General features: G+C 38.0%; 2 pseudogenes; both read right to left on the bottom strand.

Annotated features, from left to right (window-relative positions):
- Window positions 1–277: 277 nt before the first annotated feature.
- On the bottom strand, window positions 278–12439 carry LOC122141675 (annotated as a pseudogene).
- Window positions 12440–17999: 5560 nt separating this feature from the next.
- On the bottom strand, window positions 18000–23125 carry LOC109098142 (annotated as a pseudogene).
- Between the last annotated feature and the right edge of the window lie 3374 nt (window positions 23126–26499).

The following is a 26499-nucleotide window of genomic DNA, read 5'->3' as shown; positions in this document are numbered from 1 at the left end:
GAGCATGTAGTGGATTGGAATTTTCTCTGAATACTGCTTTGAAGGTTTTAAGTATGATACTAGCAGACTCAGAAAAAACCTCAATGGTTTGATTGAGTGATATAACAATGAATGCAAACCCTCATATCATGGCAACACATGTAAATTGTATTATTACCGGAATTATTATAAAATCTTTTTTTTTTTTTTTATTGTATTAGACACCTTTGTGAAATGATGTTAAATCCATACACATAATGCTGTCATTACTGGGACAGTTACAATTTTGTGCTCTAGGGGGCAGCATTTAACTTCCTTGATTTCAGCTATCAGCCGAGTCGAGAAGAGGACTTTATTCATGTGCACATGCAGGGGTGTCACGCGCTCATTATTTTTTGAGGGGGATTACGCTTGTAATGCACAGAAAATAGCTATCTAATACAGTGTAAAACTTAAAATAAAAAAATATGATTATGGAAATGTGATTTTACATTTAGGTTTCAACTAAGCAGGTGGTATTTATTCTAGGAAACATAAAAGAAAATACTTTGCAGAAATGTTGGGAGCCAAAAATCATTGGACCCCATTAAATTCCACTGTATCTTCCACTGTATAGAGAGAGAGAAAAAAGTGTCTTCAAAGTATCTTCTTGTATTGCTTCCCAGAAGAAAGTAAGTCATATAGGTTTGAGATGGCAGATTTTAAAAAATCAGTCCAGTACAAAGAAACTGCATCAGATCCAATTAATAAAACTCTATTTTTTTGATTAAATGAAACCAGTTACACTGCGATATGCAAAACTAAAAACATGTTAACTGATCTGAAACACAAGAATGCCATAGAACTGTTGTTTAGAGTTTATAAAGCGCACAATAATGATGATAAAGTCATGTTTCAACACTTGCTGATCTTCTAGGTGCTTTTCCCAGCTGGCTTCTTTCAGTAGGTCTGCCAGGTGTATACTGTATCGATCACACTCTCTTAATTTGAGGCATCATTCATGTCTGGAGCACAAACCATAACTGTAAAGGTATTGTTATAGTGATGCTTGCCTTAAACAGACTGAGCTGTCTGGTTTCCTGAATATTGAACGCAGCGTAAAGTTCCTGGTCCCGAGGAAACTCTGCATCAAACATGTGCAAGAGTTCAGGCTCTGAGTCTGGGCTAAACTTATAGAAGGAAACAGAAACCAGCCTCTCGATCCAGGAACACACAGAGTTTTCTGGTGGACTCTGTTTGAAGTGGTTTAGTTAGTGATTTAGTTTTTTTGTCATGAGCCACCACATACAGTTTTTGAGCAACATAAAACACCACGACATCTTATTGCGTCCCAGACGTACGGTGTCATTTGCACCCTTCCTCTTGAATTCCCTTACAGGCCACACCCATGTGCACCCCTGTCCCGATCACATCCACCGTAAAGAAGCAACGTCCTGACAGCGGCTGGCAGCACAGGACCTGGTTGCACTTGTCAAATCTTTCATCATTAGCAGGAAGCTGTTGCCTCTCTCTCTTACAAACAGCTAGTGTGTTGTCCTCGCTCAGATAGAGGTATTCGTTAGCCGTCCGAGGGTCAAAGGTGAGTGTGACAGCATCTAAAAACAAAGAGATTTATCAGAAAATGTCAACTTAAATATCTACAATTAGCAGTAGCAGCATATTGAGTGTAATGATGTAAAATACTTCAGGGAAGTCACATGCCATACTTTAAACAGCATTTTGGTAATTCTTTCATTATTTTAATAAGGTTTTGATGAACTCATGTACAGTAAATTAGAGAAACAGTATTTGCACTGCAATAAATGTATCTGTCACACCACAAGACCTTTCAAAATGAAATGGAAAAAGGTGTTAAAATTGGTGGAGCAGTTACAGTGTCTACAAACAAACATTCATCTACTATTTAACCTGCAATCTTTATGTTGACCCATGTTTAAACTCACATTTGTAGAGTCCTGGTTGGTGGTTGCAGACTCCTCCAGTGTAAATTCTAGTTAGAGTTAGAGTAAGGGTTAGTATGGGTTAATATGTTAAGACAAGACTCACACCATTTGACATTTATTGAAGCACATTTAAACATGAATGGATAGTCTCTTGTTTGACAACTATTCTCATTTTTACCTTTACATTAGTGCTTGTGTATCAAAGTCGCTGTGACGAGTGGGGTGGGGCCGAGAGCCATGGGAATGGAGCGAGGCCGGTGGAGTGATTGGAAATGAGCGACACCTGCGCCACTCACCGGTCTCGAGTCCCACAGAGGAGATCGGAAGGATACAAAAGAAGAGCTATGACAGTGAAGAACGAGAGAGGACCAGGCCTGGGCTTTATTTTGTGTTTTGGTTCTGTTTATGCGCGGCACTCGTCCGTGAGGGGCTGTCGCACTGTTTTGTGTTTATTTTATTTTTAAAGCTTAATTTTTAATGTCCGCCGGTTCCCGCCTCCTTCTTCCCGTGATTGTGAAGTTTATATTGTTACATTGGTGCCGAAACCCGGGAGGAAGGAGCGATCTTCGGCAGCACGTCTCACTCGTCACAGTCATCTAAATGAAGTATACTTGAACTCAACAGTGGACAATTCACTGAATGGCTAGGAAGAATCATAGTCCTCACTACATGTTTCATGGGATCCAGTGATGTTCATTCCAACCTTCCACTTAAATCAATACCAGATAAAAGCAACATACCTCAGTGAGGGCAGCTTATCCTTCAGTGCACAAACTTTCTTTTCCACAATGTTTCCGAGGTCATTATACTGCAGGTCCAGTTCTATGAGACTTTTTTTCAAAGACGAGAGCAACTTCAAAACTCCTTCTTGAATCTGACAGCCTGAGAGTCTGTAAGGCAAAATCAGATTTGTGTTTTTAGATCAACTGGCCAAGGAATGACATTCATGACATTTGCCTGTATATTCACAGAAAAATATTTATAAAAACGCTGTAACAATTATTTTTTTTTTTTGCCCCATTTTTTTTCATATTGTTCTGTCTAAATCTGTTTACTTTTTCTGTATACAAAAGGCCTATTTCTCTCAAATATTGTTCTGTCTAAATCTGTTTTAGTGTGAGCACTTCTCCTTTACCGAGGTAATTCATCCACCTCACAGCATGACAGCATGATTATTACACAGGTGGTGTGCCTTAGGTGGCCACAATAAAAGGCCACTCTAAAATGTGCAGTTTTTATAACACAGCACACTGCCACAGATGTCGCAAGTTTTGAAGGAGTGGTGAAATTGGCATGCTGACTGCAGGAATGTCCACCAGAGCTGTTGCCCGTGAATTGAATGTTCATTTCTCTACCATAAGCCATCTCCAAAGGTGTTTCAGAGAATGTGGCAGTACATCCAATCAGGCCTCACAACTGCATACCACGTGTAACTACACCAGCCCAGGACCTCCACATCCAGCATCTTCACCTCCAAGATCGTCTGAGACAGCCACCCGGACAGCTGCTGCAACAATCGGTTTGCACAACCAAAGAATTTCTGCACAAACTGCCAGAAACCGTCTTAGGGATGCTTATCTGCATGGTAATCGTCCTCATCGATCGGGGTCTCGACCTGAATGCAGTTCAGCGTCGTAGCCGACTCGAGTGGGCAAATGCTCACATTTGATGGCGTCTATCACTTTGGAGAGGTGTTCTCTTCACGGATGAATCCTCCTGTGAGGCAGATGGATTATCTTGGCAAAGGAGAAGTGCTCACTAACACAGATTTAGACAGATTTGTGAACAATATTTGAGGAGAAATAGGCCTTTTGTGCATAGTTCGAATAAAAGGGGACAGAAATATCAGTTTTGGGGGGGTCCAAGGTTATAATCGTTAACGAAAACGAACGAAAAAATGAAAACTAGGTGGGAAAAAACATTGTCGTTAACTGAAATAAAAATAAAAACGAGGCATATATTACAAAAAAAAAAAAGATAAAAAAATCATTTTTTTAATGCTATTTAAAACACGGAGCGCAAAACTAACTAAAATTAAATTAAATTATAGAGTAAATGTCCTTAGTTTTCGTCTTTGTCAAGGTCTTTCATTTTTTTAATGCTATTTAAAACACGGAGCGTATAGACAGTAAAAGACGTTTTTAAAACACGCAGCGCAGCTGCATTTTATAGAGCGAATTTTGTGCCAATATTCATCAAACAAATCCAGCATTTTTGCAAATAAACACCATCTGCTTTGCAAAGAAAAACTCGACTTTCAAACAAACGCAAAGTGATTTGCAAATGCAAAACTCTATTTGAGGAGAAAATGCAGAGGTATGGACAGATATATGTAGTGTGCGTTACAACTGTGAGACTCCATTTGTGAGGAAACTTGGCTTGATTTTCTCAAAAATGCATGCAGGCAGATATTCCCACATGTGTTTAAGCAGATTTTCTCACAAATGCAATTGAGCAACTATATTTTCCCAAAAACAGCAGATGGCGCTGTCCGTCAATTTATGCTAGTCCCCCTGAGACCCTGAAACACCTGTTTACCTTTTCAGGGAATACAGCAGACCAACATGAGTTGGGAACAGGTGAGTTTTCCTGTCTTACTATATAATTAACCATTTAGATGTTTTCACAAAGCGACCCTACTAGTGTCAGTGAAATTCATAATAAGGGCTGTAAAGTTGGTAACATGATTGATTAGTTCAAAAATCAGTTGTGACATGGCTAAACATTTAGCTAGGCGGTCTTTCCCTATAAAAAACTGATCCATTCTCCATACATCTTATACTCTGTAGGATCACGGGATATAGAATATATACATGTTGATAAAATTGTTCAATGTATAAATAAAAATATTGTGTACCAAAAATGAAAGCTTAGACAATTTAATTTAGTATCAGATATAGCAATATCACCCAAGAGGTCATTAATTATTAATAACATTTTTAAAGCAAATCACATTATTTAGTACAATATCTAAAACTTTTTAAATGTTTTAACACTGTGCAATCATTTGTGTCTAAATAATTATGTATTTTTTAGATAAGCAACATGATGAATATTTATCTTCTGGTGTCACTCTTGTCCTGTGAATTTGGGAGAAAGATCAAGTTCACGCTGATATAATACTAAATTCAGCATTTTAATAAATAGTGGTTTACCAGTATTTCAGAAAGATATGTAATGATTAGAAACTAATCTTTGGGGTCGAAGACCGTGCCGGTGCATTTTGTGATCTGAGGTCAGCCAGGTAAGCATGTAGATGCCCCTGAAAAATGCCATCAAAACGTCAACGCTTCATCATAGAATTTAGCCTACTTTCTTTTTTCTGCCCGTTGGATGTTGGTGCACTACACGGGTGAAGACACACTCTGGACAGCGAGGATATCTTCTCATATTGGTCTGAAAAGGTAAACAGATGTTTCGGATCTCAGGAGACTAGCGTAAATTGACCAACAGCGCCATCTGCTGTTTTTGGAAAATAAACTTGCTTGTCAGAAAATCCAACTTGACGCATGTGAGAAAATCTGCCTGCATGCATTTGTGAGAAAATCAAACCAAGATTCCTCATAAAAATGCAAATGAGTCTCACAATTGTAACACACTATAAATATATTTGTCCATACCTCTGCATTTTCTCTCAAATAGAATTTTGTATTTGCAAATCACTTTGCGTTTGTTTGAAAGTCGAGTTTTTCTTTGCAAAGCAAATTGTGTTTATTTGCAAAATGCTGGAATTGTTTGATGAATATTGGCACAGCGTGCCTTTCAGCGTATTTCCTTTCCCTGCTCTCCTCCGTCTCTCACTCATGCGTCTCTCACATGCGCGCGCGCGCACACACATACACACACAGCCCCTCCCCTCCGTGCACACGCGTCTCCATGAGAACGTTCGTTCGACGTTGAAAGCAAGTCCGCGAAAGGTCGGTATCTCTATCTCGTGAACACTTTTACACAATCACACATTAAAAAGTGGTATAAAAATATTTTAAATTCTGAATATAATTTTGTCAGTGTGTTAATGTCGACCCGAGAAGCGATTGAGCCTTCTTTAGAATGTTAACTAGTCGCAAGTTTGAGGTAAAATGGACTTTTTGGTTGTGGTTGTCGATGTCAAAACACTATATAAGCTGTGATTCAAATATTAAATAATGTTATGCCATTTTTTTTTTTACTTTTACACTGAATGTTTGCTGCTTCAATTCAGATCGAGTAGGCTATTGACTGTATAGGGTAAATTTAGTATAAGGTGTGAAAATTGTACAGCTGTGGTATTTGTATAGGTTGTGAATTCTGTATAGAAGATGTGACTAAAACTAAAACTAAGCATTTTCAAAAAACCCACTTTAAAAACTAATTAAAACTAAACTGAATTTGAAAACAAACATAACATCAGGTGAAACATGGAAACAAAAAGAGCCAAGTAGCCTAGGCTAAATAGTACATGCTAGTATTTGAATTTGTTTTTAATTGGTTAGTATTGATCAAAAAATTCATATTTTTAAAAGGCTTCTTGTAAAGATATTACTTTTACTAGTAATTAGAATGGTATTTCAGTGCACTTAACTTCTAACTTTTGAGTTGATCAAAACAGTTCTCTTTTGGATATAAAATAACAATGAGATATTCAGTAGCAGACTGATTATCAGTTTGTCGCATGTTTAGACCTTGTATGTGTGTTGCACAACACATGTTGCACTTGGCGATCACGGTGGGGATTGATATGTGGACCATGATGGTCATAGAAGAAGTGAAGGAGCAGTACCCCCCAATTATGGTGGGGTAAATTCGCACTCTGCTTTTCTCTACATAGAAAAAGTCTTAGATCTTTGAGTTCAGCTCATGAAAATGGGGCCAAAACAAAAGTGTTGCGTTTATAATTTTGTTCAGTATATTTTACCCATTTAGCAAATGACTTTTCATTCAAGCTATACATTTGAATACATTAATGGTCACGTGACATTCAGCTAAGCAAATAACATATTTCATCTTTGTTGTTGATTTATTTTGATTGATAACAGGTGCCTTTGTTAATTCTTTTTTTGCAGATACAAGTTAATTTACACAACTAATTTTTTTTATATAAAAACGTCAAACTATAAAATCAACATTACATGCTTCAAACTTACCATAGATGTCCTTACAACATCTATTTATCTTGTCTGGGCCCTGATATTTGCAGTCAGTTTTACTTACTTCAGAACTTCAAGATGACACTTAGCACTCCGCAGCCCAGCCCAAGCAGAGAGGATTATTACTCCTTCATCTTCTAGATTATTGTCACTGAGGTCCAGGATTTTCAGAATCAGATTTGATCCTGAAAGCACATTCTTGATGAACTCCATGTCCTGACTTTGGAGGTCGTTGTGGCTGAGGTTCAGCATCTGAATCTGGCATTTGGGATCACAGAAGGCCTTAGAAAGTTGCTTCAGTGCAGACAGTCCCAGGTTATTGTGGCTCAGATCAAGATGAGTCAGGTGAGAGTTTGGTGAGGTCAGGAAAGGCACCAGGACATCACAGTGTTTCTCTGTAAAGCTGCTTCCTTTGAGCCTGTCAATTTAAACTTTGTTACAATTTTGCATGTAAACTCTGTTAGACTTAATTTTGATTCAGCATATTTTATGATACATTATGAAGATGTTTACAGACAGTGTTGTGGAAAGTTACTTTTAATATGATGTTTTTTTAAAGATCATTATTTTGTGTATTTGGTGTAACAGAATATGTTGACATGCTTTAATGTTCAAAAAACATTATTTTTCAAATACTGTACATTATTGTAGGTCCTCTACACCCCGCTTCTTTCAAACATGTAGTTTTCTACAAAGTCCCTCTTTCCAACAAGCGCAGTCTGCTCTAATTGGCCAGCTGACCCAGTGCATTGTGATTGGCTGAACACCGCAAGCACTTGTCGAAATGTAACACCCATAATCGCAAGCTTCATCACCATTTGGGCGGGCCTTATGTAAATATTTCCCATAGTGATGTAGACGTGGGCGTTTTAGGGGAATTAGGCGTTATAGGGAGGTGTTGCAGAGTCTTAACTATGATAAAAAAAACATGTCTTTTATTTTTGGAAACTGTGAGGACCCTTTCACACCAAAAGTGAAATGAATAAGTATTGGGCTGAAGAAAATTCCCTTTGTTTCTCTGCTTACTTCCAGTTTTCTCTCAATATGGGGACAGGAGAGCTGTCAGTGAATAAATGGGAAAACAAAGTGTATCATACTCTTAAAAAAAGGTGCTGCCAAAGGTTCTTCAAGTGATGCCATAAAATAATATTTTTGGTTCCACAAAGAACCATTCAGTCAAAGGTTCTTAAAAGAACCATCTCTTTCCTAACTTTTTATAATCTGAAGAACCTTCTTTCACCACAAAATAACCTTTTTTTGAAACAGAAAAGGTTCTTCAGATGTTAAGGTTCTTTATGGAACCATTTAGACAAAAATGGTTCTTCAATGGCATTGTGAAGCACCTTTATTTTTAAAGAGTGTATGTTACACATTTGAAAAGTAACTCTGATATTTTATTGTAAATTTAACAGTAATGTGTTACTTTACTAGTTACTGGAAAAAAGTTATCATTACATAACTCGCATTACTAGTAATGTTTTACCACAACACTGTTTACAGATGTTTTCATAATACTTACATAGCCTTTCTGAAGCATGTAATGGCTGGAGAGAATCTCTGAAATCCTTCTAAAGTGATGTTAAATTTCCTGAGGACAAACTCATCATGGTCTGTATCTGACATCACAAACCGGAAAGCCAGAATTGTGCACTGGAACAGTGTGAGGGGCTTTTTGGTCCGTGAGCTTTCAGGAATCTGCAAAAAAGACCTGTCTTTGAGCTCCACGATGCAACGAACGAGACTAAAGCATCTTTCAGGGGACAGAACTTTCCTCCTCAAAGACTTAATGTACTTGGTCACTTTTTTGTGATCTTCTAAAAACTACTGTCTTCCAAATGAGGTAGGGAATCCTTCAAGTAAACGTCTGCTGGGAATCACAAGAAATTCCGAAGGGGAAACAGTTAAAAAGATCCAAGTGTTCATTTTTTTACTTTCCACTGCCACACTCAATCACGCTTTTAAGAAAATCAGACAAATTAGACTTTTGCCCCTTTTTCACTTTAGTTAATTCCAGGGAGTCTTGGTTTCCTGATAGAAATTCATGAAAACCAAATAAGGCTGCAAAGAATTCCTGGACACTGAGATGGACAAAGCTGAAAAATTTAGTTCTGTTATATCCAAAATTGCTCCCAGAGACACAGGTAATGATGCCAGGATATCGAAGAGCTTCATCAGGAGTGATATAATATTTCCTCAAGTCTTCTTTACTGAAGATGGCATTCTGTTCCTTCAGCTTCCAGTATGCCAATTCTGCCAGTTTCTTAATCAGTCCTTTGTACTGTATGAGAGCGTCTTCTGGTGACACATTTTTCCCTTGATATTTGTTGTGGCTTAACCAGTCTGAATGAGCAGATAGTGGATAATACATTTCTGTCTGATTTGAGGGCATGTCCCTGTCTTTATTTGGGCTTTTATTTTGAACTTGGACTTTTAATGATGGTTTTTTCCAGAACAACTGATGAAATCCAACAAAAGAGAGGTATGTGGCACAATATCCACAGGCTCTTATGAGACTTCAGGTGACAGGTGACTGTTTTGGTTAGATCTGGATCCTCAAACTGCCTCGTGAAGTACTCCTCCTTCTGTTCATCTGTGAATCCTCTGATCTGCGTGACATATCCCTGTCTGAAGATCTCAAATGGAAGCTGTTCAGCTGCCACAGGCCGGCTGGTGATCCACAGGTGTGCGGATGGAAGCAGTTTTCCTCTTAGAAGGGTTTGCTAGGAGGACATCCAGCGCGGGCTTCTTTAGTAACATCTGACAAAATGCTGGTTTGAAAGCTCAGTTCATTTTTATATTCATCCAGACCATCTAAGATGAACAGAACTTTTCTATCACAGATCCAGTCAGAGAGTCGGCCTCGCCTCTTGAATTCTGGGTAAAACGCACAAAGCAGGTCAAAAAGACTCTGGTTTTCTCCCTCGGGGGTACGCAAGTTCAGCTCTCGGAATGGGAGCAGAAAAGCAAGCTCTAGATCCCTTGATGTGGCTTTTCCGCTTGCCCAGTCATAGACAAATTCTGCACAGTGACTGTTTTCCCGATTTCCAGCAATTCCTTTTGTTAAAACGATCTTCATAGTCCTATTTTCACCCAAGGGTGGTTTAAGAATTTCATTGTAGTTTTATAGACTATCTGCCCTGGTGTGTGTTTAAAAATCATTGGTCGTCTCAATCTGCCAGATCTCGTGTTCTTTATTGATGGGGTCCGACTCATTATTGATGATGAACAGTTGAGTGTAGATCTTATTTAGAGAGACTGATTGTTGTAAGCTCTCCAAAATACTCTCAGACTCCTTCATCATTCTTGATTTCATCTTGTTCTTTACTCCCTGAAGAATTTTCTAATATCAGGACAAATATGGAAAGTAACTGTTATTACACAGGAGTATCCACTGATGACGAATAAATAGTTTTATGCAGCAAGAGTTTTTTACTCTTACCCTCTTTGTTTATTGAGGTACAGCGAGAACCACATGTGAGATCTGATAGAAAACAAATACATCAATATACACAGTATATACACTATAAACTTCAGCCATATCTTAAATGAGCAACTCAGCAAAAATGTTCAATATTACAGTAGTTTTAGTGATCCAGTCACTCACCACACATTTTGGTTTACTGTAACATCACCAGCTATTGTGGATCCTAGTAGTTTTGGAGCAACTACTGTGCCACCATTCTTCAGGTTAATTCCGAAGTCCTGAAGATACTGGTCTGAATTTTGAATTGATGATCGTCTGAGTGATGTAGATCTATTATTATTATTATGTTGTGGAATGTTGTCATGCCGTTGAAGTGCCACGTTTCCAAATTGTGTTTGAACGCTGTTACCATCTGTTTAAAAAATAAATACATAACCAAAAGATCACAATGTTACAGTAAAGCTTATTGAAGATTGAGCATTTTCTAATAACAAAGTAAATTAGAAATATTTTCCTACTTTCGATACGGCTCCTTTTGGAGCACTTGTCCATTTGTGATACTTTTTTCTTTTCAAATATATTCTCCTTCGGAGGGTCTTCCAACTTCTTGGTTGTTCCGCTTTGTTAGGATAAACAGTTCATGATACATTTTAATGTTTTAAATTTTTTTAATGTTTACATTTGAAAGCAAACATATACACGACCATTCAAAAGGTTGGAATCTTTAAAAGATTTTAATGTTTCTGAAAGGGTTTTTAATGCTCACTAAGGCTGCATTTTATCAAAATACAGATTTTTATTTTTAATGGAAACTGTCACACATTTTTTTTTTCGGTGTTTATTAAACAGTATTTATTAAATATAAATATTTTGTAACATTATAAAAGTCTTTACAGTCACATTTGATCAACCAAATGTGTCCTGGCTGAATAAAAGTATTAATTACCCCACATTTTTTAATCATAGTGCATCACAAAAAATTTAAGCAGCAAAAAAATGTTTTCAACAGCTTAGAAATAAGAAATGCTATTTGAACACCAAATCAGCATATTAGAATGTTCTGTAACATGTTCTTGGCCAAACGCAAATATTGGGCCTTTCAAAGGAGGGGCTTCTCAGAGACCGAAACGAAACAGAGCTGTACGGACGAACAAAGAAAAAAAGGTGTTGCAACAATGTGCAATATGTGAAAAAATCATAGGGCTATCCTTTGAACATTCAACAATGAAAAACTAGAATACCCCCAAAACAAAAAGTGGATAATATGGGATCTTAGCTGAAATAAATCTCATTGAAATAAAATCTCATTGAAAGTTAATAAACAAACAAACAAATACATAAATAAGAAAGAAAGAAGAAAGAAAGAAAGAAAGAAAGGGAAAAAAGAAAGAAAAAAAAAGAAAGAAAGAAAAGAAAGAAAGAAAGAAAGAAAGAAGGCGGCTACCAAAAAATTTTACGTGTTTCGAAAACTTAGTTTCTCCTATAGCTAATTATTAATACTGGCTATATTAATGACATCAGCAGCCTACCAGCGCATTTGTACCTCACAATTATACATCAATGCCCTTTTTCTAAACATTCTGGAACCGGAAACATACCGGTGTGTAGGTTACATTAATAGGCTACCTGTACTTGCGTTTGATCGGTTTCTTCTGTAATATAGTGCTCTTCTTCTCAGTCATATCTTTCATGTTGATTGTGTTCACGGGCTCCATCACAGAACATTCGTTTGTGTGTAGCCTATATTTCTGTGTCTTTAACGGTAGCTGAACTGTGAAAACGAAAGCGCGTTAACAGCGGCGCGTTACTGTCATACGTCGAGCGGGAGGTCGAAAAAAGTCTCGTCCGTGACAGCGGTCAATCCATCTGCGCTTCGTACGTGACCTGAGCTACACGACTTGAAAGAGAGGTTGACACACACGCTTGATTGGTGGATTCAAGTGTCCACCTACATTTCTATCCAATTGACACTCAAAAAAAAAAAAAAAAACACAGTTCCCCACATGAATGAAGTATCATAACACAAACCAACGAATTAAAAAAATTTCCGGGTTGAACGACATGTTTCTACTACGATGTTGCCCTGATGATTGAGGTAACGTTAATTCATCTCTTAGGTGATGCAGATGTGGTTAAAAGTTTGCATACACCTTGCAGTATATACTGCTTCATCAGGGCAGTAATTACAATTTTTTAATGATTCTACCTCTCTACCCCCTTACTGGTTAAATTATTAACATTTTGCAGATACTGCTAGGTGTATATAAACTTTGGACTGCAATTGTGTCTAAAAATATATTTTTAAAGATCGTCAGTGCAATTTTTCTTTCAGTTGGAAACGGCTCAGAATTATATTTTAGTCTGGGACTGGTCTTAAGCCTTGTCCTGTGAAACCAGGGTTACAAGTAACCTACTTTAGTAATGTTTTACAATAAGGTCTTATTTGTTTTACATGGAATTATAATTTTCTTGATTTATTTATTTATTTTTTTTATTTATTTTTGTATTAATTGTTTGTATGTTTGTGTGTGTTAGTAATCTTATACGTTTCTTCTCTCCTTTAGGACCAAATGACTACACAAGGATAGTAATACCAATAAATTTTGACCTTGTGGACATTTTGAGGTCCCCAATGAGGAAACAGGTTTATACATCTTACAGAATGATGTTTTCTATGATGGTGAGATTAGGTACTTTTGTATGTAAGTGATTTTGTATTGTTGTATCCAGACTCTTTCTAATAAGTGAGTTGAAGTGTTTTAAATGTGTATAGTGTTGGGTTTTTCTTGGGCATCAGCAAAAAGCGTTTTGTGTATTTGTTTTAGAGATGTTGTCAATAAATGTAGAGGGTTTTCCATTTTGTGTTTGTGTTGATTATAACTAGGTAATTAAGAAAATTTTTTTTTTTTTTTTTTATATTTAAATATATTAAAATTCATTGCCAGAGATATATGACATTGAAGTATATTTTAGTTCACATTAATTGCTTATTCAGAAGTACATATTTACCATATTTCAAAGTATATATAAAATATACTAAAGTCCCGCGTAAGTGGTTCAAAAATATCACTCAAGTTCAACTAATTGCAATGAATGTAATTTTAAACTGTAATATATTTGAAATTAAGTACAAATACTATGCATTTATGTGGTCGAAAACATTACATTAAATTCACGCTTAGGTGTATTGTTAACTGACATTAAAGTGTATTTTAGTTCACATTAATTGCTTTTCAGTACATTAGTAGTAGTTATAAAAGTATACTTAAGTTACATTAGTTATAAAAGTATACTTAAGTGCACTTCTTTTCCACAAGGGAGACAAACATCAACAACCCGGTCTTCCTTCCTGGTATTGGAGTACTTTTAAAGGTTTCTTGCTGGTTAATGACACATGATGTAGCCCATCTCTTCCCAATTCCAGGGCTCGCGCACATATTTTGCATGTCTCTCATGAGCGCCAACCTCGCGCTCTCTCTTGTGAAGCCAACAAGGAAGTGACATCGACTGGACGCTTGAGTCTGGCTGCAAAAGGGTGTCAGTCCTATAGACTCCCCATGTTAAAATGCAGCAGAAAAAAAAACATGTTTACAGCCTGGTTCAATTTCTGATTTTGGTCTATATAGCTAATTTTGCCCTTCATGACAACTGTGAGGGGGGTGAATTTTTTTATAACTCATCCGTTTAAATTATATTAAGCCTTAAAGTTCTGCATAATTAAGGGCGTGGTCACTTGAGTGACAGGTGGATTGCCGCTGCTGACACTGCCGTCGAGCTAGGTGCAGGCTCCGCACACTTTAACGACCCAGGGATCCTTGCGAAATGCCAATCAGACAACGGGTGGGAGGAGATTTTGCTCAAGAGCAATTGATGACATGGCTGAGAAGAAAATAATTAAGTGTAGGCATCATTACGGTTTTTATGACCTAGGTGTACATTTTACCAGTTGTTACCTACAGTTTATACAAACATTATGGACATCGACCAGTGGTTGATATCTCAAACATATTAATAGCGCGTTCAATAATACGATCGCGTTATGATTCATTAAATAAATAGAACCGAATGGCAGGGCTTTACTGAGTCATATGTAAACCTAGTATTTATATTTAAACCTGTAAATTCATCTGAAACTTACGCACATGTTTATTATGTTAAAATTGTAATCTTAGTTCAAATGGAACATAGGCAGCATATTCCCCGAACCTGCAGCTCCTGTCAAAAACAACCAGACCGTTATTTCCAGCGTGACGATCGAGTCTGTCCCAAAAATACCTCTTACGCACCCTCGTGGACTCGTGCCAACGGCCCTATAGGTCTGCACTACATGACGTCACAAAAGTGTGGACTCTGAGGAAGTCCACAATTCTGGAGTGTGCCATTTGGGACAGGGCATTTGAGCTTTAAAAAACGCTCTTCAGGGAGTCTACGGGTGATGTCACGGACACTACGTCAGTCATGTTTTTATACAGTCTATAGATGGTCTCGCAGTTAACACTCCCACGTTCAGATGACCAACTCAAGCTACGTGAATGAACTGTGTTCCAGTTGATATGATCCCTACACTGTTCATTTCTGACTACATAAATCACTTCAGAACACGCGCTGCAATCGGGAGTTTCAGATGTAGTCTATTGTAGTAATGTTGTCTCTGGTATTCTGGTCTGTGAGCATAAATGCGTTCAGGGGGCGTGGCTTTGGACGGTGTTTGCAGGGAGGGTGGGATGTTCGCTTTCAGTGCTATCAGGCTAATGTTAGCATTTTCCAAGATCTCCTATTGCACCTTACTGGATGTTTGTAATAGGCGCCCTTTCTGTTTGAAATAGGGTTGCCAACCGTTCCGTATAATGTGGAATCGTCCCGTATTTAAGGCATCAAAGACGCGTTCCGTATAAAGCTATACGGAACGCAGTTTGTCCTGTATTTAAGGCATATGCCGTATGACCACTAGACCATACTAATAACAACCTCTAAATTGAGAATTAATCTTTTTTTTTTTTTTTGGACAAGTGTTTGACTTGTGAACATAGCCGTTCAAGGGAGGTTTTAAGACCAAGCGGAATCCTCCGCCGGCTGGTCGCTCGCTCCCGCTTCACAGCGAGGACGGCTCGCGCTAACGGAGGTAGGTGATTAACGTCTGCGTTTCGACTTAAGTGAATCAGTTTGAGCGAATGCAAACAACGCTATTCCAACATCCAGTCACGCAAGAAAACATGTATTTTACCTGAGGGAAGACGTTATCAATAAGCAAAGTCATCTTTCTCTAACACAGCCTATACCCACAAAAATTTACATTTAAGTAACTTCCAGCGTTATCTTAACCTTGAATATCATTCTTAAAACAAAATGACAAATGACGTATCAAGCACCCAAAGCAGTCCATATTTATTCTATAAGTTCTCTTTAATTGAAAAATATGCATTTTCATTCTGTAGTAGGCCTACCGTATATTAAACACAACCATATCATACCATAAATCAGAAAGAGCTTTATTGCCAAGTATGTTTGCATATACAAGGAATTTGTTTTAGTGTGACAAGCTTCCAGTACACATGAGACAACAACACACATAATAAAAAAAGGTACAATAAAATACACACATGTATAAACTCAGAAACTCGCTGACCAGATCACAGAGACAAAACAACAACACCCGGACTCTGTTTTAATCATTCTTGGGGACTTTAATAAAGCCAATCTCTCCCGTGAACTGCCAAAATACAGACAGCATGTTACATGTCCCACAAGAGACAGTAATATATTGGATCACTGTTACACCACAATAAAGGATGCATATCACTCTGTTCCACGAGCAGCTTATTCAATGTCTGATCACTGTCTGGTTCATCTTATACCAACCTACAGGCAGAAACTTAAATCTGCTAAACCTGTAGTAAAGACTGTGAAGAGATGGACCAACAAAACAGAGCAGGATTTACAAGCCTGTTTTGACCTCACTGATTGGAGTGTTTTTTGAAGCTGCTACCCACCGATCTGGACGAACTCACAGAGACTGTAACATCCTATATTAGTTTTTGTGAGGATATATGTATTCCTACCAGGACTTATTTAACATTCAACAACGATAAGCCATGGTTTACAGCAAAACTCAGACATCTTCGTCAGGCCAAAGAGGATGCCTACAGAAATGGGGACAGAGTCTTGTATAATCAGGCCAGAAACACACTGAACAAAGAGATTAGAGCGGCTAAAAGGACCTACTCAAAAAAGTTGGAAGACCAGTTTACTTCCAACGACTCAACTTCAGTATGGAAAGGACTGAGAGCAATTACCAACTACAAGACACCATCCCCCTGCACTGAGGCTAATCAACAACTTGCTAAAGACCTGAATGAGTTTTATTGTAGATTTGAAACACCCCACATCCATTCTGATCATCTCTCTACACAACCGTTAACACCTCCATCAATACCCACCCCCCCCGCCCCTGCTCTTTAAATCAGTGAAAACGATGTGCGCCAGGTCTTCAGGAAGAACCAAAGAAGAAAAGCACCAGGCCCAGATGGTGTTACACCATCCTGTCTGAGAACCTGTGCTGACCAATTGGCCCCCATCTTTTCACAGATCTCTGGAGTTGTGTGAAGTGTCTCCCTGCTTCAAACGCTCCACCATCATCCCCGTTCCAAAGAAACCCAAGATAACAGGACTTAACGACTACAGACCTGTGGCTCTAACGTCTATCGTCATGAAGTCATTTGAAAAACTGGTTCTGGCTTATCTGAAGGACATCACTGGACCCTTACTGGACCCCCTGCAGTTTGCTTACCAAACAAACAGGTCCGTGGATGATGCAATCAACTTGGGATTGCACTTCATCATGCAACATCTGGACAAAACAGGAACTTATGTGAGGATCCTGTTTGTGGACTTTAGTTCGGCGTTCAACACCATCATCCCAACAGCCCTCCAGACCAAACTGACCCAGCTCTCTGTTCCTAGCTCTATCTGTCAGTGGATCACCAGCTTTCTGACAGATAGGCAACAGCTAGTGAAACTGGGGAAATTCATGTCAAACAGCCGCTCCACCAACACTGCTGCTTTGTGTAATGAAATATGTTTATGCAGTTTAAGGTTAAAAAACCACATTATTTTCCACGTACTGTACATTGTTGTTTCTCCTCTATGCCCCATGTTGATTTTCACAATGCTCATCTCTCTGAAAAGCGAGGTGTGCTGTGATTGGCCAGCTGTCCAGTGCGTTGTGATGGAAGAAGTGTGGAAGAAAAAGATGCACAACCAACCGAGAGAACCGCAGCCTTATGAGGATTGTCAAGCAAAATCGACTCAAGAATTTGAGTGAACTTCACAAGGAATGGACTGAGGCTGGAGTCAAGGCTTACAGACGTGTCAAGGAATTTGGCTACAGTTGTCGTATTCCTCTTGTTAAGCCACTTCTGAACCACAGACAACATCAGATGCGTCTTACCTGGGCTTATATATATATATATATTATATATATATATATATATATATATATATATATATAATATATATATATATATATATATATATCTATATATATATGCCTCTGTGTGTGTCCCTTATTCTGTCCCTTATTTTCCTTTTCTGAAGTTGCCAACCCTAGTTCGAAAACAAAGAGGAGTTCGGTGGAAGCAAAACCATTAAGCCAATGAGCATAATTTATGTTTTTGTTCATAATTAAGTATCTTCTTTTATTGCTCCCCAGAAGAGAGTTAAGTCATATAGGTTTGGGATTGCAGATTTAAAAAATCAGTCCAGTACAGAGAAACTGCATCAGATCCAATTAATAAAACTCTATTTTTGATTAAATGAAACCAGTTACACTGAGATATTCAAAACTAAAGACATCTTAAGTGATATGTAACACAATAATGCTATAGTACTGTTGTTTAGTGTTTATAAAGCGCACAATAATGATGATGAAGTCATGTTTCAACACTTGCTGATCTTCTAGGTGCTTTTCCCAGCTTGCTTCTCTCAGTAGGTCTGCCAGGTGTATACTGTATCAATCACACTCTCCTAATTTGAGGCATCATTCATGTCTGGAGCACAAACTGTAACTGTAAAGGTGTAGTTATAGTGATGCTTGCCTTAAACGGACTGAGCTGTCTGGTTCCTGAATACTGAACGCAGCGTAAAGTTCTTGGTCCTGAGGAAACTCTGCGTCAAACATGTGCAAGAGTTCAGGCTCTGAATCTGGGCTAAACTTATAGAAGGAAACAGAACCAGCCTCTCGATCCAGGAACACACCAAGTTTTCTGGTGGACTCTGTTTGAAGCGGTTTAGTTAGTGATTCAGTTTTTTTGTCATGAGCCACACATACAGTTTTTGAGCAACATAAACACCACGATATCTTATTGCATCCCAGACGTACGGTGTCATTTGCACCCTTCCTCTTGATTCCCTTACAGGCCACACCCATGTGCACCCCTGTCCCGATCACATCCACCGTAAAGAAGCAACGTCCTGACAGCGGCTGGCAGCACAGGACCTGGTTGCACTTGTCAAATCTTTCATCATTAGCAGGAAGCTGTTGCCTCTCTCTCTTACAAACAGCTAGTGTGTTGTCCTCGCTCAGATAGAGGTATTCGTTAGCTGTCTGAGGGTCAAAGGTGAGTGTGACAGCATCTAAAAACAAAGAGATTTATCAGAAAATGTCAACTTAAATATCTACAATTAGCAGTAGCAGCATATTGAGTGTAATGATGTAAAATACTTCAGGGAAGTCACATGCCATACTTTAAACAACATGTTGGTAATTCTTTCATTATTTTAATGAGGGCAGGTTTTTTTGAAGTAATGTACAGTAAATTAGAGAAACAGTATTTGCACTGCAATAACTGTATCTGTCACACCACAAGACCTTTCAAAATGAAATGGAAAAAGGTGTTAAAATTGGTGAAGCAGTTACAGTGTCTACAAACAAACATTTATCTACATTTTAACCTGCAATCTTTATAATGACCCATGTTTAAACTCACATTTGTACAGTCCTGGTTGGTGGTTGCAGACTCCTCCAGTGTAAATTCTAGTTAGAGTTAGAGTAAGGGTTAGAATGGGTTAATATGTTAAGACAAGAATCAAACCATTGCACATTTATTGAAGCACATTTAAACATGAATGGATAGTCTCTTGTTCGACAAAGCATTCTCATTTTTAACTTTACATTAGTCTCCACCTACAGTGCTTGTGTATCAAAGTCGCGTAAAGGAAGTATACTTGAACTCAACAGTGAACAATTCACTGAATGGCTAGGAAGAATCAAAGCCCTCACAACATGTTTCATGGGATCCAGTGATGTTCATACCAACCTTCCACATGAACCAATACCAGATAAAAGCTAAGTACCTCAGTGAGGGAAGCTTATCCTTCAGTGCACAAACTTTCTTTTCCACAATGTTTCCGAGGTCATTATACCGCAGGTCCAGTTCTCTCAGAGTTTCTTTCAAAGACGACAGCAACTTCAAAACTCCTTCTTGAATCTGACAGCCTGAGTGTCTGTAAGGCAAAATCACGATTTTTATTTAGATCAACTGGCCAAGGAATCACATTCATTACATGCCTGTTTGCATATTTCAGGGACCAAGCAGCATAGCTTGGTTTCTGTATATCATTTATTTACCCATTTAGCAAATTACTTTGCATTCAAGTTATACATTTTAATGCATTAATGGTCACGTGACATGCAGCTAATCAAATAACATATTTCATCTTTGTTGTTGATTTATTTTGATTGATAACAGGTGCCTTTGTTAATTCTTTTTTTTTTTTTGCAGATACAAGTCAATTAGTTACCAACAACATGAAAACATCAAACAAATATTACATTTGATGTTTTTTAAATAAAAATGTCACACTATAAAATCAACATTACGTTCTTCAAACACCTTAGCATCTTTTCAAACTTACCATAAATGTCCTTACAACATCTAATTATCTCACTTGTCAGGACCCTGATATTTGCAGTCAATTTTACTTACTTCAGAACTTCAAGATGACACTTAGCACTCCGCAGCCCAGCAGAGAGGATTTTTACTCCTTCATCTTCTAGATTATTGTCACTGAGGTCCAGGATTTTCAGATTCACATTTGATCCTGAAAGCATGTCCTTGATGAACTCCATGTCCTGACTTTGGAGGTCATTGTGGCTGAGGTTCAGCATCTGAATCTGGCATTTGGGATCACAGAAGGCCTTAGAAAGTTGCTTCAGACCAGACAGTCCCAAACTATTGTGGCTCAGATCAAGCTGAGTCAGGTGAGAGTTAGGTGAGGTCAGGAAAGGCACCAGGACATCACAGTGTTTCGCTGTAAAGCCACTTCCTTTGAACCTGTCAATATTGTTAAAATGTTCCATATAAAATCTGGGAATATTTTATGATACAGTATGAAGATGTTTTCATAATACTTACATAGCCTTTCTGAAGCATGTAATGGCTGGAGAGAATCTCTGAAATCCTTCTAAAGTGATGTTGAATTTCCTGAGGACAAACTCATCATGGTCTGTATCTGACATCACAAACTGGAAAGCCAGAAGTGTGCACTGGAACAGTGTGAGGGGCTTTGTGGTCCGTGAGCTTTCAAGATCTGGCATCTGCAAAAAAGACCTGTCTTTGAGCTCCACGATGCAACGAACGAGACTAAAGCATCTCTCGGGGGACAGATCTTTTCTCCTTAAAGATTTAATGTACTTGGTCACTTTTTTGTGATCTTCTAAACTACTGTCTTCCAATCGAGGCAGGAATCCTTCGAGTAAACGTCTGCTGGAATCACAAGAAATTCCGAAGAGGAAACAGTTAAAAAGATCCAAGTGTTCATTTTTACTTTCCACTGCCACATCAATCACGCTTTTGAGAAAATCAGACAAATTTTGCCCATTTTTCGCTTTAGTTAATCCCAGGGAGTCTTGGTTTCCTGATAGAAATTCATGAAAAACAAACAAGGCTGCAAAGAATTCCTGGACACTGAGATGGACAAAGCTGAAAAATTTAGTTCTGTTAAATTCAAACTTGCACTCAGAGACACAGGTAATGATGCCAGGATATCGAAGAGCTTCATCAAGAGTGATATTATATTTCCTCAAGTCTTCTTTATTGAAGATGGCATTCTGTTCCTTCAGCTTCCAGTATGCCAATTCTGCCAGTTTCTTAATCAGTCCTTTGTACTGTATGAGAGCGTCTTCTGGTGACACATTTTTCCCTTGATATTTGTTGTGGCTTAACCCAGTCTGAATGAGCAGATAGTGGATATACATTTCTGTCTGATTTGAGGGCATGTCCCTGTCTTTATTTGGACTTTTATTTGAAATTGGACTTTTAATGATGGTTTTCAGAACAACTGATGAAATCCAACAAAAGAGAGGTATGTGGCACAATATCCACAGGCTCTTATGAGACTTCAGGTGACAGGTGACTGTTTTGGTTAGATCCGGATCCTCAAACTGCCTCGTGAAGTACTCCTTCTTTTGTTCATCTGTGAATCCTCTGATCTGCGTGACATATCCCTGTCTGAAGATCTCAGATGGAAGCTGTTCAGCTGCCACAGGCCGGCTGGTGATCCACAGGTGTGCGGATGGAAGCAGTTTTCCTCTTAGAAGGTTTGCTAGGAGGACATCCAGCTGGGCTTCTTTAGCAACATCTGACAAAATGCTGGTTTGAAAGCTCAGTCCTTTTTTATACTCATCCAGACCATCTAAGATGAACAGAACTTTTCTATCACAGATCCAGTCAGAGATCGGCCTCGCCTCTTTGAATTCTGGGTAAAAGGCACAAAGAAGGTCAAAAAGACTCTGGTTTTCTCCCTCACGCAAGTTCAGCTCTCGGAATGGGAGCAGAAAAACCAGCTCTAGATCCTGATTGGCTTTTCCACTTGCCCAGTCATAGACAAACTTCTGCACAGTGACTGTTTTCCCGATTCCAGCAATTCCTTTTGTTAAAACGATCTTCATAGTCCTATTTTCACCCAAGGGTGGTTTAAGAATTTCATTGTAGTTTATGACTGTCTGCGCTGATGTGTTTAAATCATTGGTCGTCTCAATCTGCCAGATCTCGTGTTCTTTATTGATGGGGTCCGACTCATTATTGATGATGAACAGTTGAGTGTAGATCTTATTGATGTACACACCCATCCAAAATCACCTCACACCAAAACACCATCATAGACCTCAACCAATCCCTATTACACCCCAAACATTACGCTCCGAAGAGTTTCTAAAAATCAGGGCAAAGCCATGTGATTAACAGAAGTATTGCGCTTATGAATGAACATTTTTATTAAGCAACAACTTTTACCATTGTTGTTTACTGAGGTAAAGTGTGGCACCTGTTGCTGAAAAAAAAAAAAAACATACAAATCATTATAAACAGCATATATAAGAATATACCCTTAAGCCATTTCTTAAATGAGCAACTTAGCAAAATGAACAATATTACAGTATTTTAATGATCAAACACTCACCACATTGACGTTCACTGTAACATCACCAGCTATTGTGGATCCTAGTATGTTTGGAGCAACTACTGTGCCACCGTTTTTCTGGTCAATTCTGAAATCTTGAAGATACTGGTCTGAATTTTGAATTGATGGTTGTCTGAGCGATGCGTGTTGTGGAATGTCGTCATGCAGTGCCATGTTTCCCAACTGTGTTTCAATGTGTTTACCATCTGTTTCAAAAATAAATACATAAATAAAACTGTGCAAATGTTGCGGTAAAGAATATTGAGCATTTTCAAAATAAATGAGAAATATGTTCCTACTTTCGATACATCTGTTTTTTCTTTCCATATTCATTCTCTTTCAGTGGATCTTCCGAACTCCCAGTTGTTCTGCTGTGTTAGGATAAAGTTTTTATGATTGTTATGCTTTATAATTAATGTTTATATTTGAAATCAAAAATCAGACATATACATTAGTTTGGGATCTTTTAATGTTTTTTAAACTTTTAATGTTTTTGAATTAAGTCTTTCATGCTCACCAAGGCTGCATTTAGCCTATTTTATCAAAAATGCAGATATAAATATTATTATGGAAAATGTCATATATTTTTTTCTGGATTCTTTAATGCATCGAAGTTCAGAAGAACAGCATTTACTTTAAAAACCCTTTCATGCATGAAAGACTAAATCACAAGTTTTTTTTTATTTTTATTTTTACAATTTTTTTATTAAAGTGAAAAATCATGCCAATAACTCTTTGGTGGTAGGCTATTCATACACAGGGGAGCACAAATACAAACACACACAAGCACACACACCCTCCCACCACACACTCGAACACAATCAATGCGCACATATACATGCACTCATACAGTATTCATGTATACATGCCTACACTTTTATATGACCTAATACATAAATATAGACTATAAGCATTTAAATAAATTATAAAATCTGAAGACTATTATTGCTGTTCAATAAATCTAAGTGTAAATGGTATCATAATTTTGATAAAACATGCAAAACGAGACAGAATCTCTATACATAGGCTCAATAGGCTCAATTGTTGCATGATGTCCACAGGAGTGGACAGATGTTTTTCTGTGACAGAAAAACATGTACAAGAAAAATATTGTTAAAATCTGGATAAAAGTTTTTCTTACATCCCATTTCATCCATTTTTTTGTGCCTGTCTGTTTTTTTTTTTTTTATTTTTTTTTTTTTTTTTAGAAAAAAAGGATTTAACACTTATTCCAGTGGTACATGGTGCATCTCCTCTTTCCTCCGCCTTTTTAAATATATTATGCAATATCTCAAAAAAAAAAAAAAAAAAAAAAAAAAAAAGGAACCTAAAAGCCAAATCAGCATTATCAATTTTTTTTTCGGAAGGGAAGGAGGGGCGGTACTGAGCGTTACAAATTGACAAGTTGGAAAGAGGGGTGCTGCAACAATGTGCAGTATGTAAAAAGAAATAATGTGTCCTTTGAACATCGCATATGTGAAGAATTTATAAGTACACCCCCCACCCCCCCCCCTTTTTTTTAAAAAAAGGCATAATATCTTAGGCATATGAATAATCTTAAATAAATAAATACATTTAAAATAAAAAAAAGTTTCTCCCTTCAATCATTTTAACCATCGGATATAATACACAATCATTGTTATCTTAATTATGGGTCTTAAATACTTAAAGTTTTATATTGGCGATATAATTACATCACAAGTCTGTCTGCACACCTCATTTACAATCACTGCCCTTTCTCGTAACAGTCCTGGACGGAAATATACCGGCATATACAGTAATAGTCTACCTGTAGGCTAGTGGCGCTTGATCGGTTTCTTCTGTAATAAAGGGCTCTTCTTCTCAGTCATGTCCTTCATGTTGTTTGTGTTTACGCGCTGCATCACTGAACAATCGTTTGCGTATATTTCCGTGTCTTGAACCTAAACTGTAAAAACGAAAGCCCGTGTTAACAGCGGCGCGCGCGACTGAAGTGGATATTCGGTGTCGAGAGGGAGGTCGAAATAATGCTCTTCTGAGATGTCGTGGTGTTACGGTCTGTGCCGAGGCTTTGGAGCGTGTGTGGAGAAATCCCGGCAGCTTTCAGTGAAGCGCGTATCGAGGCTTATATCGCTTTAGAGCAATGACGTCCCTGATGACGTCCGAAGCCTCGCTTGGCCAGCCTGGTTCAGGAAGCGGTTCAGATCTTGTAAATTCACAGTCCTCTGCCCTGTTAAACTCAGCAACTTTCCAGTTTTAGACAAATAATATTGCCCCTCCTGCCTATAATGAGCAAAGACTTGATTTACACAAATTTGATAGCCCCATTCATTTCAAGCCAATAGGTTTGTTACACAGTTATGTTGTTATACAATCATTATATAAACCCACAAAATACAAATAAAAATAAAAAAAACAAATAAGAAAATTATTAAATTTATTATTTTTTTTTTCTTCACCGTTAATCCTAAACCTTTACTGTCGCATAATACAGTGGCAGGGTCTTAAAGCCTTCCTCAAATGGCTATGTTCACAAAAAAAAAAAAAAAGATTAATTGTCAATTGAGATTTTGTTATTCATTGTGTCTGGTGGCCATATGCCATATATGCCTGTGAATATGGGACAAACTGCAATTTCATATGGGACACTTCTTTGATGCCTTAAATACGGGACAATTCCGTATTATACAGAACGGTTGTCAAACCTATATTAACCTGCAGACTGCAACTGCGAGAAAATAATAAATAAAAAGAGTGGGCCGGCTGTGAGTGCATGCAGACAGCCTAGGGCAGCATCCATATTTCAACCCCAGTGGCATGACAGTTGGGGCCGAGGTGGGTCTTTCCTATGTTGCCCAGTTGGGTCCCACCTAGTGGCATATGCAATCCTATATGAAATCCATGTGGGCAGTTAACATGGGGCTGTTATGGTACCCCCGGACAATCCCATATTTAGCCCATTTTTCAGCCCAGTTCAAACCCACATGGGCCCCACATTCAAATGTAGGTTGGGTTAAAGCTGGGACAGAGGTGGGTCTTGTGCATGTTGCCCAGTTGGGTCCCACCAAGTGGCAAGTGCAAATCCTATTATGAATCCATGTGGGCAATTAACATGGGGCCATTATGGAATTTGCGGAACAATTCTACATGGGGCCCATCTTTCAGCCCATTTTAAACTCATATGGACTCTATATAGAAATGTTGGCTGGGAACATCAGCCCACCCGACCGGTGCTCCTGATTAGCCAATCCGGGCCTATATAGGCTATATTTATACATTTTATGTGCTGCATGTGATTATTCCCAATAACTTGTTATTATTATTATTATTATTTTCAAAATAATAAACTTGTAAAAGAAAACTACTTCAACAGAAGCAATTTTAAGTGTTATGTCAAGTAAAAGTCCTTACAAAATCAGGTTACCACTTTTTTTAAAGATTTATTTGTGCCATGTTTGCCTTCATTTCATTAGGATCTCTACTATCCTATCGAAATAAAGGCAAACATGCCACAAATAAATCTTGAATAAGGTGGTAACCTGAAAATGACAGGAAGCAAAGTGGGTCCACGAGCCAAAAGCAAGTCTTTGGG

The sequence above is a fragment of the Cyprinus carpio genome, chromosome B22, assembly GCF_018340385.1.
Source record: "Cyprinus carpio isolate SPL01 chromosome B22, ASM1834038v1, whole genome shotgun sequence".
NCBI lineage: Eukaryota > Metazoa > Chordata > Actinopteri > Cypriniformes > Cyprinidae > Cyprinus > Cyprinus carpio.
This window is presented reverse-complemented; position numbering and strand designations above follow the sequence as displayed.